The 15,136-nt window shown below is 41.3% G+C and overlaps 1 protein-coding gene and 1 long non-coding RNA gene across 11 annotated transcripts in view; one reads left to right on the top strand and one right to left on the bottom strand.

Annotated features, from left to right (window-relative positions):
* The window catches only part of TENM2 (teneurin transmembrane protein 2), a 1,162,025-nt gene that overhangs the window by 685,533 nt on the left and 461,356 nt on the right, over positions 1-15,136 (top strand). The gene's annotated exons all lie outside the window — the stretch shown is intronic.
* LOC139075054 (uncharacterized) lies at positions 5,082-7,244 on the bottom strand. Its single transcript, XR_011525082.1, has 2 exons — positions 7,083-7,244; positions 5,082-6,452 (listed from the first exon to the last, which is right to left on the bottom strand). It is a non-coding gene; the product is annotated as an uncharacterized lncRNA (long non-coding RNA).

Below are 15,136 nucleotides of genomic sequence, written 5' to 3'. Positions count from 1 at the left end.
ACATCCCCGGTGCCTCTTAGTGGAAATTTCCTCTTCTTATAAGGACACCTGTAATATTGGGTTAAGGACCACCCTAATGGCCTCATTTTAACTAAGAGCACTATTTCCAATTATAGTCCCATTCTGTGGTGCTGGAGGTTAGGGCTCAACTTATGAATTTGAGAGGGACACAGTTCAGATAACAAGGACGCGTGCTCTAAACAGAATGAAGTATATCACAGAAAATTGCTTCATATTAAAGTGGAGAAATTTGAGAATATTGTACATAAATATTACATTAAAATGAGTTAAGGTTATTTCTTGTGATCCTATCGCTCTCCCTCATGTGTTCCCTTGACTAGGAAAAGAAAGGGTGGCGTCAGAGCCAGCAGGGTGGAAATGGTGTCCTAGCCAGGGCTAGGTCATAGATTGGCTTTGTAATTTGGGGCCAGTCTTTCTATTTATGGGCCTCAGTTCTTTAACCTACAAAATGTAGGGGTTGGAATCATTGAGTCACTCTGTGATTCTGTGAAAAGCAGACGAGAATGGAAGTATTCCGTCTGGCTATTCTGTTTCACTAAGAGCAATAACCTACAATAATTCTCTTTCTCAAAGGCCTGGGGAGAGAAAGCAGGGACCCACAGTCTCCCCTGTCTTTTCCTTAGTAGGATTCCAGTTACATGCAAGTCAGGATCCTGAGGAGGAAAAATCTTTATCCTGGGGTGCTCCCTAAATAGCAACTTTTAAGCAACTTCCTAAATAGGCAAAAGCTGACAAATGCTCCAGATTTCCATCTTGTTGGGCAGGAGCAACTCTTTGCTGCCTTCCATCCATCTAGTCTTATCTTGGTGATGATTGACTTTGAGCGATATGGTGGTAAGGGAACAGGAAAGACCATATTTCCACAAACATAGTAATTCAACCTTCGTCCCTCCCACGTCTGCCCCAAAACTCAGGATAGAGAACTGGTGAGACCCCATAAAGGCCCACTTTCCAGCCTTTTCCACTGATGTTTCCTATTCTTTCCTGTTTCGAGTGCTTAATTGAGACATTATCTTGAGCAGTGAAATGACAGAGTAGAAACATGTGGAATTTTCTCCCTACCTCCAGTGCAGTCCTCTATCAGTGTACAATAAGGAACGTTTTGTAACCCTCTCCTACCCTGTTGTCTCCTGGAAACATTTGTTCTTCTGTGTAAGAACTTGCTAAGATGCTACTAGAATAAACTTCTGGGATGGTTAACAGGTGCAGGGTTTTCTGCAATGTTTCATTAAGGAGGTGTACTCGTCTAGAAGGCTGCCAGCTTTCTCATTGCACTCCAAAAGCAGGATTATAGCTGCCTTTATTTGGATTTGCATATGTTCTCATTTTCATTTACCTCCCCCTTTGCCCAAGAAATCACCTTTCTGAACTGACAATGGCTTTCCAAATCTATATCTTTGCCTTTCCAGTTAGTGCCTTCTTTTCATTTACTCAGCCCCATCGGGTTACAGAAAGAGGAGTGCAGAAACTTGCCAAAATAATTGTGATCATGGAAATTTTGGAACCATTTACATTTCAGCATAAGACAACAGCTTCTGATACACACTGAATGGAACTTGAGGAAACTTGCGTGCCCACCCCTGATAGAATGCTTCTCCTGTCTGCTCTTGGATTGTGCGATCCATTGACATTTTGTTGACTCTAATTGTCTTCACTCTCTCTTTCTATATAACTTCAATTCTCGGTCTGCTAGGATTTCCCATTGGTAGTCCTGATGACTTGATACCTCAGCTCAGCCAATCTTTGAGGAACAATTCGATGCATCTCTCTTATTCCTTTTCTCTTCTGTGTCCTACTTGATTCCTATCTTACCTACGTAAATGCAGTTGGGATACTACCAAGATAAGAACCAGACTTTAGCCTCAGTTACTGAGCCTAGGGGCTCATGAAAGCTACCTGATAAAGTTCAAGCAGAACTTAGTTCTCTGTGCTTTATTCTGCAAGATTAAAGATCAGGACAATCTTGATTTTCTCTTACTGAGAAAAAGCATCCCTAACCTGTTCTTTAATTCCCTCTCAGTGATCCCTACTTCGGCCCCCACTCTTACCTCATCACCTCCTCTGTGCCCTTTACCTACTGGGCTCCAGCCACACCAGCCTTCTTTAGAGCCTGCAGACATGCCAAGCTCATTCTCATCCAAAAGCCTTGGCACTTGTTTCCTCTTCCTGGCACACTCCTTCCCTATAGCTGTGTTGAATCTTCTCTTCAATCTGAGAGCTCAAATGTTACCTCCTTGAATAAAACGTCCCTAGTTGAAGCAATTCCACTGTCTCCACCCAGTCACTTTCTTTTCCATTGTGACATTCTGCTTTCTTCTTAACCTTCTTATGCTTGTTACCATCAAACATAAGCTCTGAGGGTTGGGACTTTGTGCCCTGGCCCATTTTCTCTAGTATCCTTAACTGTGCCTGTCACAGACTAGCTACTCAATAAATCTTTGTTGAATGAATAGATTTAGAGGAATAGGCTTAAGGAAGGATGAATTGAGGCAAATATAATTAATGGTCTCCAAAAGGGAATCAGTGGAGAAATGGCCTTGTAGGGTCAGATTTTAGCACTTCAGTTGTAGTTCTTAAAGAGTTTCCAGTCATGGGCCATCTCTGAGAAGTGATAGTGTTACGGCCAACCTGCTTCAGCTGTCACCTCTGCACAAATTGCTCTTGGGATGTAAGCCACCTGATCATAGCATCTTCCCTCATTTCTGGATTCTGCTATCACCTCAGATTCAACATTCTGAAAATATTATCAATTACTTCTGGCTCAGGAACTCACTCTACCTTCTCAACTTCCCTGTCAGGGTCTCTACCAGTCTTCTTGTCTCTCAAGAAGAAAAGATACAGCCCTCCCTCAGTCTGCACTATCTTTAGTCTCTCATTCTCAATACATCAAAAAGAAGTTATGCTACCTTCTATAAAATTAAGCAATCATGTGTTCATTGAGCACCTGTTATTCCTAGAAAATGGAGCTAAGCCTGTAAACACACAGGGCCCTGCCCCCCATGGAACTTAGTTCCCCTTTTCTGTTTTAATTGAATGAAAGAACAGTGAATGAGCACCACTCTGGGGTCCAAACCCTCCCAGGGTATGCAGGCCTTCATCACATCAAGCCCCCTCTTTTCAACAATAATCTCTTAACCGTGTCTTGCAGATTGCCACCAGACTAATCCTCCTAAGCAGGGATTAATCACTCTATGTCGTCTTCAGGAACCTCAACTCCATTTTGTGCCTAGAGTTTTCTTATGCTGTGCTTTTGAAACTTTTTATGATCTGACCATCACTCTAATTTATTCCCACCTTTCTCCAATAATTCCCTCTCCCAGCCAAGCTATTTCCTTCACTGTCCTTTTTAACCTTTATTTTTATTCCTGTAGTACCTGGCATAGAATTTAGCTTTGCATGGAACCTTAAAAGTTATTTAGCCCAACCCTTTCGTAGTATCAAAAAGAAAACTGAACTTCATAGGCTTAAGGTCCGAAAGCTAGTCCTCAAAATATTTCTTCCTGACTTTTATTTTTATTTTTTCTTTTTGAGGAAGATTATCCCTGAGCTAACCTCTGCTGCCAATCCTCCTCTTTTTGCTGAGGAAGACTGGCCCTGAGCTAACATCCGTGCCCATCTTCCTCTACTTTATATGTGGGACATCTGCCACAGCGTGGCTTGATAAGCATTGTGTAAGGTCCACACCCAGGATCTGGACCAGCAAACCCCGGGCCACCGAAGTGAATGTGTGAACTTAACCACTACACCACCAGGCTGGCCCCCTCTTCCTGACTTTTAAGGCTCTCTACCCAATAGTTCGCTTGTGCTGGCTAGGTAGATCTCCACAAGGCTAGTATATTAGCAGGTACTCTCAGAGCCGATTGAAATTCTCAACTCAAGTGGAGAATTAAGAAGGTTTTCTTGAGTGAATGGAGTAAGAAAAGGGGAAGGAGGGTGTGGGCTGAAAGGAGTCACGTTTGCAGATCTGTGTATCCGTTCTCCTGCTCAACTGCATTTGCCATCTGGGCCATTAGAATCTAAGACACCCATTCTGAGCTGCCAAACCTTTAGCAATCCAAATCCTTGAACTCATCTCAACACTGAAGAAAAAGACCAACAGGCACACATGGTTGCTTTTCTCTTTTAAGTGTAAGGCCTGGGAGCATACTTACTGGGAAAAGCTGAGGCCAGAGTTTAAAAGTCCAATCACTGTGGACTAATGGTCCCTCGGTGGTAGTTCCAATATGCCAGTTAATGCATAATGTCTCCCCACATGAAACCCGATCAAAACACTCTAAAGCTACCGGGCCCCTACCGTTTGTGGAGGAAAACACGGAGACCCAGGGCCTCAGAAGGAGGGGTGATGCAGGCACATTGACTGTCTGGACAAGACCTCATATATAAAAAGACAAAAAAGAGACTCTGTCCTCAAGATGCACTGCATTGCAGAGACCATGATTCGTAAATGATGTGTACGGTAACTATTTGAAGTGATAAAAAGGCTAGCAAAAAATAAGTCAAAGAAAGCAGGCTTTTCTTTTTCTTTTCTGTGTTTGAAAACCTTCCCATTAAGAGCACACAATATGCAACTGCAAACATGGATCAGCCTCATTAGGAAGAAAGAAAATTATTTCAAATAAACCTCAAAGAGAAAGAAAAAAGCTGTCATTTTCTTTAAGGACACTATTATGTTCTTATTGACAAGACAAAAGAGTAATAAAGTTAAATTAGAGCCACTATAAGCTTGATAGCTTGGTTGGAGGGAAATAGAACAACCTTTGCTATTAAAAAAAGAAGAAAAAAGAAAAGGGTCTTTTAATCAGCCTCTATTGAAGCAGTGACTACTGACCTTCCCCTCATTGAGAGCATTCTTGAGTCTGTTCCAGGGGCAACATTCTTACCTCATTGATACAATCTAGGAATTTTAAAACTAGAAGGGAGCTTGAATAATCATTACGTTGGAGTATCTTATTTTATAATTGGAGGAACTGATGTCTAAAGCAGTTAATTGACTTGCCCATGTTCAGCCAGTTTTTTAATTTGAAGGTTAAATTCTAGAAATCAGCAGGAACTGAAACTTATTTTTTCCAGATATGGAATCTGTTTATTCAGTCTTCTCGGGAAAGTGTCATGCTAAACAGAAATTCATGGCGATTATTCTGAAATCAATCCAGAATCAGATTCGGGGGTCCTGAGTGTATCTGTTAAGTTCTAGTGAATTGAGGGTCCCGAGGTTCTCTTCCCTGTCTGGACTAGGCATCAAGGAGTAGAAGAAGTGTCAGGAGATCCCCATCCTTCCTCACCGCTGTAGCTTGGTGACAGTCAACACTTTCTACCTACACACTCCCCTGGTTGGAACAGAAGCAAGACCTCTCTGGCCTCTGTTGTGAAAAGAATGATGCAAGAAGCCCCTGTTAGCCATGAGTGAGTTATGGGACTCTGCAGAACTGCAGTGAGAGAGGCCAGACACCTTGGAAGTGACAAGCTCTCGGTTGTAATATATAGTAGGAGTTCAGAAAAAGGAAAATGCAATAATTTCTTAAGTACTTTGGGCCATTTTCCTCTTGCTTCCCTCCCAGAGAAGTCTGGACACGTTTTTATTTGGAAAGGTGCATTGTGACATTTTATATCATTCCTTCCACCTATTAATAGCTCTGGCTGCCCCAGGTGCTCATTTTCAAGATGCCCTCGGAGAACAGGGACTTCTGGCAGCCGCTCTGCAGCTGACAGCTTCGGGGAAACGGCAGGTTTTAATTGATGTATTGTGGGCACCGTGCTTTCTCTTTCTCTCTCTTTAAAAAAATATGATGGTTTAGTATCCTCCAAGGACCTATAGATTTTAATATGTCAATTAGTCCTCCTTTATTGGAACTTGTATGTTTGTGGTTGACTGATGGTCTTCCGTGTATCTTTCTGTCTCCATGTGACACGATGCACCAGTGTCGACATCACCCATCTCTCTTTGAATAACCTCTGTAGACAGGAAACAGCCAACAACCAATGTATAGATTCTGATCAGAAGAGCAAGTCATACAAATCCTTCTTAGATTAGCTGCCTGCCATTAGTTAATAATTGCAATGAGGTGAAATTGGACAGTGAGTCTAGGAAGTGGGAATGCGAAGGACCCAAATTTCTCATTTCAAAATAGCCCCAGCAGCAGCTCTCTGGCTGTCCCTGAGGGAAGCAACATTCCCCAGGCCAGCAGTTCTGTGGGCATTGGCTGCAAGAGCCAGTCCATATGATTCTGGCTTGCTGCCAACTCTGTGAAGGCATCAAGGTATTTCCCAGGAGTCTCAGAGAATGCTAGCTCTGCCATCTCTCTGCCCAGTGAAGTCACTGCCTCTGTGTCAGCTTCTGCATAGAGCTCCATCTTCAGCTGGAGACCTTTCTCCCACTATGAAGTACAGGGCGAGTTCTTACTTCCTCAGTTTCCCTCAGCATTCTTCTAGACCTTAAGGAAAAAGTTTTGTTGATGTATAATTCACATACCATAAAGTTAACCCATTATAAGTATAAAATTCTATGATTTTTTAAATCGAATTCATAGTTGTACAACCATCAAAATCTCCTACTTTTAAAGCATTTCTATCACCCTCAAATTCCCTACTGCCCTTGTGCTGTTAATCTCTCCCCCTACTCCCATCCCTAAGCCACCACCGATCTACATTTTGTCTCTATAAGTGTATCTTTTCTGGACATTTCTTACCATCAGAATTATATAATAGGTAGCATGATGTTTTTGAGATTGATCCATGTCGTGGCATGTATCAATAGTCCATTCCTTTTTACTGCTGAGTAGTATTCCATTGACACGGATATACCATGATTTCCTTATCCATCCACCAGTTGATGGGCATTTTATTGTTTTCAGTTTGGGGCTGTTATGCTCTTATGAACATTCGCATACATTTCTTTGCATGGACATACGTTTTCTAATAAACCTCTTAACTGCCACGTGTTAAATGCTCATGTGCCCCAAAACTATACTAATCACTTTCAATCGGTTCTTTCTAGACTTCACAACAACTGGTGAGGCAGGAATTTTAATCAGGAAACCAAAGCTTCTAAAGAAGCAACTCACTTGAAGAAATGTTTCAGGTGCCAAAATTCAAGCCCATTGTCTTTCCTCTATGCCAGGCAGCCTCTCGAACAGAAACAGACGGCAATCCCAATTGCCCACTCTCCAGCCATATCCGGAGTCCCCAATGTGGCCACTTTAAATGGATTTGAGGTTTGTAAATCTGCCTTAGGATTCTTTCGTGTTGAAACATTCTCTTCCAAATTACAACAGCCCCAACGGTCACTTCCAACCCAATTTTAACATTGATACATAAATCGGTGCAACTGTATCAATTAACCACTTTATGCTTATCACCAGGGTGGGCACTGTGAGGATACAAAAGATGAATGACAACCAACCATAGCTCCTTGAGGGCAATATGATGAAAACACGAGACTCATACACAGATGTCTAAATCACGTAAAACCAACTACAAATGTACTGAGAGCTTTGATTATTTAAAAACCTGTGCTAATACCCAGACCACTTACAACTCCTATGGCACCTGCCTATTTCCTTCTTGAGTTAGGCGGACACTGTGGAGCCAAATTACTAATAGATAAAGAGAGCTGGCCTCTACACAATTAATGAGCTACTCAGAAGATATTCAATGGAAATATGGAAATGTTGAAGTCATTTAAGGCAATTTATTTTTTCAGTTTCCCAGGTAGTAAAGGGATAAGGTACTGTTTCTCTCTCTTTCTTAGGAGAGAGAGAAGAGGATTATACATATTTTTTTCAGTCAAACATCCCATAAACCTTTATGAAAGACCTACAGCGTTGCAGGTACAGTGCAAGGCCTGCAGGCTTTAGCAGGGAGCAAAATAGAGTTCCCTGACCTCCTGGAGATTGCAGTCTTGTGGGAAGATGAATGCTGCCGATGAATGTTTGTGTCGCCCCCAAATCCATATGTTGAGTCCCTAATCCCCAATGGGATGGTAATTGGAGGTGGGCCTTTGGGAGGTAATTAGGTTTGGATGCCACATGAGGACACAGCGAGAAGGCGGCTATCTACAAAGCAGGAAGAGGGCCTCGCCAGAACCCAACCGGGCTGTTCCCCTGATCTCTGACTTCCGGCCTCCAGAACTGTGAGAAATAAGTGTTTGTTATTTCAGCTCCTCAGTCTCTGGTATTTGCCATAGCAGCCTGAGCTGACTAAGATGGATATTAAATAAATAGATAAATCATCCAAATTGTGAAAAGAGCTATGAAGAAATAATCTGTCAAGAGGACATTACATGTCTGGCAGGGGCAGAAGGCAGTGGAGTTATGCTCAGCTTTGCATTAAAACAAAACAAACAAAAGATTACCAAGCAAAACAAAAAAACCAAAACACAACCTCTCAAGCTCGTGTGTGGAGGAAGAATTAGCAGGGGACAGGTGACACATCCCGGTGACGATTGTGGGCCTGGCAGGAGACATGGACAGAAATAGACACACTTCAAAGTGTAAAGCCCTTCCTTCTGTGTCTTTTTTAAATATTCTGCAAATCTTCCATAAAGATTGGCAATTTCTCTATCAAGCCTGGGTAACCTAATACGTCAATTCTCCATTTTCCCTGCCCACCTTAGTGATAACATATCTTCCATTAACCTATGCTGAATGAGCCATTTCTACTCTAAGAATCTATTTATGTTCCCCTATAACTTTCTTAAAGCTATGCCTCTGGGCTGTAATACCTCAAGCTTATACTCAACTGAAATGTGAATACTTTCGCCAAATTTCAGTAACATTGATTGGGCCTTTTCTGAGTCATTTGATCATGGGGGTGTGGGGATGCCTTCCCTTTGGGGAAAGAAAAATACCATCCCTTTCATTTGAAGGAACTAAAAACTGAATTCGCTTTTGGGTTACTTACCGTGGATTTGATCTTCAGTGTCAAGAGCATCCTATGACTTTTATTTTCAATTATTTCCTGAATTAGGAAAACAAACAGATGATCCTAGTTCTGAAATTCCTTTTAGTGAATAACTGTATGTTCCTGTTCTTGTCTCTGTTTTTTACAATCTTTAGTGACACACTGCATTTTATTTCAGCTCCCTCTCTATATATTCTCATTTCTTTGCACAGTTCCTTATGAAGCTTCTCTTATTCTTATTACTTTCCAGGTGTCAGAAACCTTTAGTTATGTGATCATTTTTCCTTAAAGATCTCTAGGAAAAAAGTCTAGTTTTACCTTTCATAACCTCCACATCTCATCAAATTTTCTTTTTGAAAATGTACTATCCTGTACTACTTCCTGCTGAAGAATTAGTTGTCCATTTTTCTTCCTATTGCCTATTGTCATTAACCGAAATTTGCCCCATTGGTCCGTCTCATATTTTTCTTTAATTCTCTTCATGGGTAAGAAGAGGACGAGTATATAAAATTCCCCCCACCCCACACTGACGTTAAATTATTTTACGGTTAAGTATTGAGAAGCTTTTGTAATTCCACTCAGTTTCACTGACCTATATTAAAGGTGTTGAGGTATAAAGAAATTTGAATCTGTAAAAGCTGCTGGCTTTTTCATTTTAGAAAGAACAATTCATATTTTTCTATATGTATCTACATTTTTCAAAAGAAATCAAACATGATACTATTTCATTACATATATATTGGAATAATTGAGTATCACTTTTATTGCAACAGTAGAGAAACTGAGGCAAAAGTGAAGAAAATTGCTATTTAAGACAAAGACTGTACAAGGCATTATACTAAGAACTTACAGGAATAGAGTGATAAATAAGACACAATTACTGCCTTTAAAAGACTTACACTTTAGTAGAATGGGGAAAAAAAGGATGTTCAGATATCCATGATACGAAAATAAGGAAATAAAAGTTCAAGGGGAAGAGGTATTTATAAAGGGTGAGCAGGTCTGTGAATTCATACTGAATCCTATGACCTATACCTTCTAGGTCAGCATGAGAAAAGGGGGAGGCACTGTTATCAGCCAGTGTCTATGTGTTAGCATTGGATATCTGTATTTTTGTTTTTACCCCAAATCTCTTAGACCAAGTATATTATATCAATAAGGAGAGTCCCTTCCATTTTTTTGTTGAAAGAGGAAATTTGGGGAGGAACTTGGGATCTGGAACTGGGTTGATAAAATCCTCATAATAGAATCACGTGTCGCTTAAAGACAGGGAGGCATTCTGAGAAGGGTGTCGTTAGGTGATTTCATCGTTGTGTGACTGTCATAAAGCGTACTTACACAAACCCAGATGAACAGCCTACTACACATACACATGAACTATATGATACTAACCTTTTGGGAGCACCATCCTATATGCGGTCCGTTGTTGACTGAAACATTTTTATATTGCGCTTGACTTTAACAATAATCTCCCTTTTGCTTTGATCAGGGGTATTAGGCTTTGTTAAAAGTAATGGAGATGACTTTTTTTTAAGGTGAAAGGCATAAGGGGGTTAATTGCAGGATTGGTTCAATATCTAGGGGGAAACTTATTGGTCTACTGGAGAACTCTAATGAAGGGAAGGATAAGCCAAGTGATGAGTGGAATTAAATGATAAATGGCCTGTAAAGTCCCTGGCAGAGGGCCTGGCGCAGAATAGGTGCTCAATGAATCCAGTTTTTCAACCCTCTTCTCCTGCCCTTACTCCAGACTGATTTCGCCTTATGCTCCTGTGTGTTCCTGCAATGGACCTCTTCTTTTGATTCCAGCATTTTCTGAAGTTATGAGCCTGATTGTAAAGGGGATGAGTCCAGGTGTGCTCTGTCTGTGGTGACCTAATGTTTTCTGCTGGGATGATTGATATACCATAGAGGCAGTTAATCACGGATGGCCAACTGGGGCTTTGAAAACACACTATATTGAAGTAATACACCTACACTTTGATCCTCTCTCCAGACTTCTGGGAGCCTTTTTGAATATTAAACTAATTAATCAGCCTGGGGCTTTTTTTTTAAAAGTAAAAATGATGTCAGTGGCTGATTCAGTGTTACAGTAGGTTCTAACCACCCCCCAATTCCAGAAATATGTCTGGACTGATATTTTATCTCTAGGAGAGAGATAGAATTCCTCCTTCAGTTGTATGACCCTTTATAAGGTTCTAAGAACTTAGGACTTAACGTTTTCTCATGCAATTATACCATATTCCACCAGTGTATCAGGAAATATACTTTGGGGAAGGTATTGGAAAAAATGTATAGGCTAGGGCGACAGCATGTAACATCAGGGGGACCTCACTTGAATATGATATCAGGAAAGGCTTTCCTAAAGAAGTGAATTGATTAATAGGTAAATAGAGGAAGGGCTTGGAGGGAGGGAGAGAAGCAGCCACACCATGTGTGGACTGGGTGGGAAAATAGTGTGTTCCAAGAACTGAAAGTAAGGTGGGGCTGCTGGGGCAGAGAGGAGCAAGACAGAGGAGTGAAACAGATGGTAAGAAGTGGGCGAGGATCAGATCCTACAAGGTTCCTGGGCCATCTCAAAGGGGTGTGAATTTTATCCTCAGAAAAATGGGAAGTCAGTGAAGATGTTTAAGAAGGGGATGTAATGATCAGATTTGTTTTTAAAAGATCTTTTTTCCTGCCATGTGGATAAAGAATTAGAGCGAGGAGCAAGAGTGATATTGAGAGAAACAATAGGAGGTTGTCACAGCGTAGAAGATGCCATGATGACAGAGAACAGCATGATTATTTGTCCTTGTCCCTCACAAGTTGACAATCCAGTAAGAGAGTGGACATATATACACAGGATTATTACAGTGCAATATGTGATATGCTGTAGGATGATGTAAAATGAAGTGAGAGAAAGAAAAGGTCACTTTTAGTAGAGAAAAATCGGGAAAATATCTTCTCACATGTTGAGCAGGATCCGAGGAATCCAGTGACCTGAGCTTTGTTTGTTTTGTTTTTTGCTTGTTTGTTGTTATTTTGATTTTAGTTACAACTGCTTCCAGGATAAGAAATTACTTTAAAAGTAGCATTCCCACTGTTTTGTTTTTTTTTCAGGCTACAAACACACATTTTATATTTAGGTTCACATTCTCTTTGTCAGGCAAATAGAAAGCAGGTTTTTGTTAATTTCCTTTTAGAGACGAGAAGTGAAGTCCCCTTTCCTTGCTCCAGGTCATCTGTCCGTCAGCACAGTCAGGAAGGCGTCAGAGACAAATCTTTTCTTGGAGGATGCAGGGCTGCTGAGTTAGCAGCGTAGACACACAGGCACACACAAATGACTGTGCAAATGAAGAGGGATACAATGCCTTTATTCTAAGAAATCTAGAATGGATTGCAATTAGAAACACTTATACAAAGCTCTTCTTTAGCTCTTGGGGCCCCTTCTTGAAGCACCCTTCTGAAACACCGCTCTGCTTATCATTGATCACTTCCCACACATACCTACAGCTCTGTTGCAGTGGGGGTGGCCAGTCAAGTGCACTGATATGCTGTGATGGAGAAGTTACCAAGCTCCACTGATGAATCTCGTTTGATAAGAAATAAGCTGAGTTATACTGAGATCATGGAAAAGGAAATTTTCAGTTGGTCATGTAGAGAGGCACTGAGAAAATTTCAGCCCATGATTTCATATTAGCTCAAGGCTCAGCTCTTATCTTTACATGAGCTTGGGTAAGTCATTTAAGCTTTCTGAGTTTTTTTGGAAAAATAAGATGGTTAGGCTGATTGATGATACAGGTGTTTTTCAAACTTAGTTCCAGATATAGATTTCCATCCAGGAAAGCTATGAACTGATTTTTTCAGAAGGTTCTTTTGCCCCAGGATAATTGCAGGTATTTAGTTATATGGGTCTATACGCAAGAGAGTGCTTGCCTGTATCCTTCACAGTGATGTCAGGGAAAAAAAGAGAGAGAGAGAACTCCTTTAGTCCTTCAAGTATCTGAAAATCTCATTTTGAGCCAAAAGGATGGGTGGCTATTTGAATATGAATTTTGGCTTCTAAGATTAAAGAAACGCCATATCTGGGCTAAGAAAGATAATAGTCCTCTATAGTTTGCATTCTTAGACCACACCCCAAAAATTCTATTCTATTTGATATGACACGGTTTAAGGATGCAGACAAATCTGAATCAAAGAAAGGTGATAAAGATGAAGAAAAATCTGGGAAAATTGCCATATAAGGAAAAGTTGTTAAAAACTGTGAAGGCTTGGTCTCAAGAAGACTTAGGGATACATTACAGCTGTCTCAAATTGTGAAGAACTGTCAGGGGAAGAGAAATGAGACTCATCCTGGTTCTGCCTTTCCTAACAGACCTAGAGTAAATCTATTGAAATTGCAGGGTGCTTAATTTGCGTTCAGCATGGAGAAGAAATTTCTGACAACAGTGGCTAGCCAAGAATGGAATGGCACCTGGTTTCCCTTGTGTGGCGAGTGATAAGGAAGAGACTGGATATTAATAATATTGATTGTAAAAGGCAATGATGCAAGTGTTTTTGCATGTATTAACTCAATCCCCATAACACCCTTTGAGGTAGGCTCTATTATCATTCCCATTGTACAGATGAAGAAACTGAGGCACACTATGGTTAAGCCACTTACCTAAGATCAATTAGTAGGTAACAAAGCTGGGATCTGAACCCATGCAGTCTTATTGTAGAGTCCACAGGCTTAACTGTGCTACTCTATTTCCTCTAGGTGGGCATCACTTAGAGAATCTGTGGATGGAATTTCCGCCTTGAGTTTCCAAGGTAGTTTTTGAAGAGTCCACCAGTGGTAGTGCATTCTGTGGTGCCTAATGTACGCAGATATTGTAGGGGTGCATAATCATTCAGAGATGCCTTCCTGCACCTGCACCTGCACCCAGAGTCCCTGGGTTGAGCCACTATGCCCAGTCATTCTGTTGTAGATATGCACAACCATACAATTGCCTTCCCCACACCACCAGGAGTTGCGGTTCATTGTTTCTTGGTAGAATTTTCTTTCTCTACCATATTGATGCCATCCATGTCATCCACTTCAGGAGCCACACCATGACATTTCTTAAACACACACAAACACACAAAAATATAGTCACACACAAAAATATCCAAAAACATTGCCCTCCCCCCAAAAAAAGCCCTGCTTTCTGGGTATATGGTCCACAATGAGACCTGTCTTCCAGACATGATGGATAGCTGTTTGTCCTCTTCCCCATCAGAGACTGTACCTGACATCAATGTTTGAGAGAGATCTTGGCTTAATCGGCCCTTTGCCTGTTAGGAAACAAATGAGAAAGGGAAAGTGATTTCCAGTTCAGCAAGAGAGAGAATCCCTTTCAAACTTGATAAGATCTATCAAAACGTAACTGACCAAGAAGGAGAACTGACCCCATTTCATATCCAGGCGCTTTAAAATAATTTGACAACAGGTAGTTAAAATGTAACTATGCCGTGCTGTCAATCACATTTCATCCTTCTGGATTTTAACGCTTGTTTTACTTGGGGGAAGATGATATTTGAGCATTTTATGGCATCCATCAACAGGAATGTGCACGTGGTTTCAAATAAGGGTTTTCAGCCTTCTGAAACCAATTACTTCTGCCTAAGTAGAAATGCCAAAGCAGAGATGTGTCAGCAACTAAGAGAATAATTTTAAAAATAGTAATAATAATACAATGATGCTGTGAAACAGCAGAAATTGTGCACACACACACGCACACACACATCCACACATGCAAAGCCTTTTAAAGAGATATTTCAAAAAGTCTGTGTCAAACAATGTTAACCCAGAGAGATGCAGAAATGTCAGACGCATTACATGGGCAAGACGTGCGGTTGGCATTTGGCTGCCAGCGGGGGAGGCGTCCTCCCGCAACTAATTCCTCAGGAACCTCATGCTGAGTCTGTCTACAGGGAAGGGAGAGAGGGGATGGGGGGAGCAGATATCGCCTATTATGTTTTTCCTTCGCAGCTGGAGAAGGCCTCAGCTGTGTGAGGCTGGGACTGCTGGAGATTTTCTGTAGTTAGAGGGGAACACAGAAGGAAGAGCATCCCGTTCTCAGCTTCTGCCAATGGTGAGCCAGCCTCTCCTGATCATCAGAGTGGCTGGCACAATTTTGAATGCGAGCCAGGCTGCCTCTCATGGAGATTCGTCAGTGCCTCACTCCAGTCTGTGAGTTTTCTCCATGGGAAG

The sequence above is a fragment of the Equus przewalskii genome, chromosome 13, assembly GCF_037783145.1.
Source record: "Equus przewalskii isolate Varuska chromosome 13, EquPr2, whole genome shotgun sequence".
Classification (NCBI taxonomy): domain Eukaryota; kingdom Metazoa; phylum Chordata; class Mammalia; order Perissodactyla; family Equidae; genus Equus; species Equus przewalskii.
Note: the sequence above shows the minus strand (reverse complement) of the source record. Positions and strands in the feature narration are given on the sequence as shown.